This window comes from Lolium rigidum, chromosome 6, assembly GCF_022539505.1.
Source record: "Lolium rigidum isolate FL_2022 chromosome 6, APGP_CSIRO_Lrig_0.1, whole genome shotgun sequence".
Lineage (NCBI taxonomy): Eukaryota > Viridiplantae > Streptophyta > Magnoliopsida > Poales > Poaceae > Lolium > Lolium rigidum.
In genome coordinates, this window is record NC_061513.1 from 56155249 (window position 1) to 56161693 (window position 6445).

A 6445-nucleotide genomic window follows, 5' to 3' on the forward strand; every position below is an offset into this window, starting at 1 on the left:
GGGGGCCCACACATGGGGCTGGCGCGGCCCAGGGGGGGCGCCCCCTATTGTGTGGCGGCTCCGTAACCCCTCCGACTCCGCCTCTTCGCCTATTTAAAGGTCCCTGACCTAAATCTTCGAGATGAAAAAGCCACGGTACGAGAAACCTTCCAGAGCCGCCGCCATCGCGAAGCCAAGATCTGGGGGACAGGAGTCTCTGTTCCGGCACGCCGCCGGGACGGGGAAGTGCCCCCGGAAGGCATCTCCATCGACATCACCGCCATCTTCATCAACGCTGCTGTCTCCCATGAGGAGGGAGTAGTTCTCCATCGAGGCTAAGGGCTGTACCGGTAGCTATGTGGTTAATCTCTCTTCTATGTACTTCAATACAATGATCTCATGAGCTGACTTACATGATTGAGATCCATATGATGAGTTTGTAATCTAGATATCATTATGCTATTCAAGTGGATTTTACTTATGTGATCTCCGGAGACTCCTTGTCCCACGTGTGTAAAGGTGACAATGTGTGCACCGTGTGGGTCTCTTAGGATATATTTCACAGAATACTTATTCACTGAGTTATGATTTGAGTTAGATGTCTCTATGAAATTGTGGTGTGTTAGTACCTCCTATGAATGCTCACAGTGACAGCGTGGGGTGTTCATTAGTACTTGGGAATACATCTTTAAGGTTTGCCTACATGATGAATTAGTGTTCGTTATCTTGCCAGAGAGTAATTCAGAGTAGCATAGTGAAGTGCTTATTTATATTCATTTATGATTGCAATGTTGAGAGTGTCCACTAGTGAAAGTATGATCCCTAGGCCTTGTTTCCAAATACTGCAATCATCGCTTATTTACTGTTTCTATCGCATCTTTACTTCCTGCAATATTACTACCATCAACCGCACGCCAGACAAGCTATTTTCTCAGCGCCGTTACTACTGCTCATATTCATTCATACCACTTGTATTTCACTATCTCTTCGCCGAACTAGTGCACCTATACATCTGACAAGTGTATTAGGTGTGTTGGGGACACAAGAGACTTCTTTTATCGTGATTGGAGTGTTGCTTGAGAGGGATATCTTTGTCCTCTACCTCCCTGAGTTCGATAAACCTTGGGTGATTCACTTAACGGAAACTTGCTGCTGTTCTACAAACCTCTGCTCTTGGAGGCCCAACACTGTCTACAGGAATAGAAGCGTGCGTAGACATCAGTGGCTTGCAGAAAACTAGTTGTTGTGGTTATTCAGAGGTGCGATGACCGATGGTTTTTTGGGCGTATCTTATTATGGAGCTCTCCCCACACATAGCTGGGCAAAGATATAGTTCACTCTAATCATAAGTAATAGAAATACTAGTGGTGGAACCTACACTCCTTGAGAACCCCTCAACCATACCACAAACACACTCTCAACACTCTCTAGCTCTTGGTTACATTAGTTTATTTCTTTGTTCTTATTTACTATTGCTATCAACACAAACAACTTTTATATACTTTATCTTGGAATTAGAATAACTTACAAGTACCCCTAGAAAATAGTAACAAGGGGCATTAAGACCCTAACCAGTAGCTTGGGGAAGTTACTTTAGCATGTGTAGGACCATGTGCAATGCTCTCATTCAATACAATTTTGAACAAGCATGTATCCAACTGTTTTTGATTGACTTGCTTGAGTAAGTTAAGTTTCGTACTTATTTAAGGGATGCACTTTCTTTTTGTTGATCTCCATAAGAGCTGAGTTAGAGCTTTGATGCACTATGTTCAAATCTTTGTCCAGCTTGAGAAAAATATTGTGATCATCTAGAATAGATTGCCATGATTTCTATACTTGAGAATATCAAATATGATAAGAAAAAGTTTTCAATGATGACTTATGTAATGTTCAACTGTCTTAAGAGTTTAACCATGAAGATATTCAACCCCGTAGATATGATGATAAATTTGATAGCACTATTGATAGGAGTTGTTTGATAGAATTGAAACTTAGTCGTAGCTGAGACACATGCCAAGATGTAAGGTTGTGAATAAATATGAGATATTGCTTTACGCGTGTCAATATATTATTAATGTATGATATTTCTTTACGCATGTCAATATGACTGTTGTGCACACTCTTGGGATGCTAGAAAGTCCACTAACCCCATGATTGTGGTAATCCTTACTAAAAGGACATTCATGACTTTTGCTGGGAAACTGTAAAATAAATCCAAAAGTATCACTTCTCAAGTCTTGGCATGGACTCGCTATTATTGGATGAATATTCTTGAAAGACAATGAATGGATAGTAAAGTGTTTTGATAGCCTTGATCAATTGATGTGGGCGTAATTAAGATACTTCATTGCTTATACCTATTTTGACATGATCTGTTATTCTTAATATACGAACATAAAAAAAAGCAATAGGAGGATCACAAGTTTTATTTCAAGGAAGATTTACTTTTGACATGAGGCATAGAAGCTGTAAGTGATCTCTTATGGACCAACATAACTGAATTAGTGTTTCCTTGTATGATTATGTTACATCTTACTTCTAGCTTGGGGAAGTATAGGATATCACCTCATACTTATGAGTTTTCTACCCAAGTTCATTTCTCGTTAGTATTCTTTTTCACTTTGTCACTCGAGGGAGAGTAATAGCTAGCTTGGGGAAGTTGATAGATCGAAATTTAGCACTATTTACTGAGGTTTTTAAGTATACTATTACTCATATTGTCACTCATTTCATGCTCCAACTAGATACACCTATTCCTATTTTGCATACTTACGAGTTCTTGTTAATTTTCATATAAGCTTCGCATATTTAGTAGTTTTAGTAGGATTTTATTATGTTTCCCTTGTCTTTGACATGTATTCAAGTGTTATTGGAGATCATGGAAAAAGGGAGCAAAAGGGACCACCAGGGTACAAGATGGGAGAATTACAGACACCAGACTTAGCCATATAAGGTGTAGGAAAAGTGATAATTTTCCAACATCTTATATTTAAGTTCTAAGGCCATGGTGTTGTAGCTCTCGTCCATACGAGTTCAACGAGCTGGAGAACATCTCAATCGGAGTACGAATAAAGAAATGGCGAGCAAAATACGAAAGCATATGCAAATTTAACGACCATCGGTACGGGTAATCCCCGCCCGTACCGGGCTCCGTTGGGTCCGTTTCGTCAAACGGAACAATATTTGTGAAGTCCCGATGGGCATATTCTGCCCCAGGCTCTGTCGGTTCGCGAAACCGACCTCCAGCACCTATATAAAGATGGGAGGAGGCAAGGAGAGGCACCACTTCATCATCCACGCCCTAGGGGCGGAGCCGTGCTGCTCTGCCACCGCCTCCATCACCATCTCCACCAACACAGAAGAGGAGGAGGAGGCTAGGATCTTCAAGGGCAATGCATCGATCTCCATCATCATCATCAACGTCTCCATCACCGATCTCCTTTGTCTACTTGGTTGTGATCCGAACTCTATTAGAATTTACACTTGTATGCAATTGTTGTAGGGATACGTTGCATAGAAAACAAAAAAATTCCTACCGCGAGAACGCAAACCAAGCCAAGATGCAATCTAGAAGATGGGAGCAACGAGGAGATGATCGAGACTCACCCTTGAAGATTTCCAAAGCCTACAAGATGAGGCTCTTGTTGCTGCGGTAGACGATCACTTGCCGCTTGCAAAAGCGCGTAGAAGATCTTGATCACGGTGCCACGATCGGGCAAGCACCTCCGTACTCGATCACACGTTCGGTGTTGATGAAGACAACGTCCTTCTCCCCGTTCCAGCGGGCAGCGGAAGTAGTAGCTCCTCCTTGAATCCGGCAGCACGACGGCGTGGTGGCGGTGGCGATGGAGAACTCCGGCGGAGCTTCGCTAAGTGTTGCGGGAGAGGTGGAGGAGGTGGGGCGGCTAGGGTTTGGGAGAGGGGGAGGTGGCCGGCCACAATGGCTTTGGTGTGGCCAGCCCCCTCCCCTTGCTCCTCATTATATAGGTGGAACACCCAAGAGTTGGTCTACAAGTCTTCGAATAAGACCCCAAACCAAAACCTTCCATATGACATGAAACCTACCCAAGGTGGGATTCCCACTTGAGGTGGGACTCCCACCTTTCCTTGGGAGGGGGTGGCCGGCCACCTTAGGTGGAGTCCACCTGGGACTCCACCCCCTAGGGTTGGCCGGCCATGGTGGTGGAGTCCCGAAGGGACTCCGCCTTCCAAAGTGATTTCTTCCGGACTTTTCTAGAACCTTCTAGGACCTTCCATAAATGCACCGGATCATTTCCAAACTTGGAATATGACTTCCTATATATGAATCTTATTCTCCGGACCATTCCGGAACTCCTCGTGATGTCCGGGATCCCATCCGAGACTCCGAACAATATTTTGAACTCCATTCCATATTCAAGTTCTACTATGAAAACGTTAAACCTTAAGTGTGTCACCCTACGGTTCGTGAACTATGTGGACATGGGTGAGAACTCTCTCCGACCAATAACCAATAGCGGGATCTGGAGATCCATAATGGCTCCCACATATTCAACGATGACTTAGTGATCGAATGAACCATTCACATACGATACCAATTCCCTTTGTCACGCGATATTTTACTTGTCCGAGGTTTGATCATCGGTATCACTCTATACCTTGTTCAACCTCGTCTCCTGACAAGTACTCTTTACTCGTACCGTGGTATGTGGTCTCTTATGAACTTATTCGTATGCTTGCAAGACATTAGACGACATTCCACCGAGAGGGCCCAGAGTATATCTATCCGTCATCGGGATGGACAAATCCCACTATTGATCCATATGCCTCAACTCATACTTTCCGGATACTTAATCCCACCTTTATAACCACCCATTTACGCAGTGGCGTTTGATGTAATCAAAGTACCTTTCCAGTATAAGTGATTTACATGATCTCATGGTCGAAAGGACTAGGTAACTATGTATCGAAAGCTTATAGCAAATAACTTAATGACGTGATCTTATGCTACGCTTAATTGGGTGTGTCCATTACATCATTCATATAATGATATAACCTTGTTATTAATAACATCCAATGTTCATGATTATGAAACTAATCATCTATTAATCAACAAGCTAGTTAAGAGGCTTACTAGGGACTCATTGTTTGTTTACATATCACACATGTATCAATGTTTCGGTTAATACAATTATAGCATGGTATATAAACATTCATCATAAACATAAAGATATATAATAACCACTTTTATTATTGCCTCTTGGGCATGCATATCTCCAACAGTCTCCCACTTGCACTAGAGTCAATAATCTAGATTACATTGTAAGGTACCTAACACCCATGGCATTCTGGTGTTGGTCATGCTTTGCCCTAGGGAGAGCTTTAGTCAACGGATCTGCTACATTCGGATCGGTGTGTACTTTGTAAATCTTTACTTCTCCATCTTCGATGTACTCGCGAATCGAATGATAACGCAACTTGATATGCTTCAGCCTCTTGTGTGACCTTGGTTCTTGTGCATTGGCGATGGCACCCATGTTGTCACGATAGATGACTAGTGGGTCCAATGCACTAGGAACCACACCGAGCTCTACAATGAACCTCTTCATCCATACCGCTTCCGATGAAGCCTCCGAAGCCGCTATGTACTCCGATTCGTTGAAGACTTCGCCACCGTGCACTCGCTTCGAGCTTGCCCAGCTTACTGCAGCACCATTCAATATAAACACGTACCCAGACTGTGACTTAGAGTCATCAGGATCAGTGTTCCAACTTGCATCGGTGTAACTTGTTACAACGAGCTCTTGGTCACCTTGATGCGTGTAGTTGACACGTCCGTTGGGAACCCCAAGAGGAAGGTGTGATGCGCACAGTAGCAAGTTTCCCTCAGTAAGAAACCAAGGTTTAATCGAACCAGTAGGAGTCAAGAAGCACGTTGAAGGTTGATGGCGGCGGGATGTAGTGCGGCGCAACACCGAGGATTCCAGCGCCAACGTGGAACCCGCACAACACAACCAAAGTACTTTGCCCCAACGAAACAGATGAGGTTGTCAATCTCACCGACTTGCTGTAACAAAGGATTAGATGTATAGTGTGGATGATGATTGTTTGCGAGAAAACAAGTAGAACAAGTATTGCGTAGATTGTATTCAATGTAAAAGAATGGACCGGGGTCCACAGTTCACTAGAGGTGTCTCTCCCATAAGATAAATAGCATGTTGGGTGAACAAATTACGGTCGGGCAATTGACAAATAGAGAGGGCATGACCATGCACATACATGATATGATGAGTATTGTGAGATTTAATTGGGCATTACGACAAAGTACATAGACCGCTATCCGACATGCATCTATGCCTAAAAAGTCCACCTTCGGGTTATCATCCGAACCCCTTCCAGGTATTAAGTTGTAAACAACAGACAATTGCATTAAGTATGGTGCGTAATGTAATCAATAACTACATCCTTAGACATAGCATCAATGTTG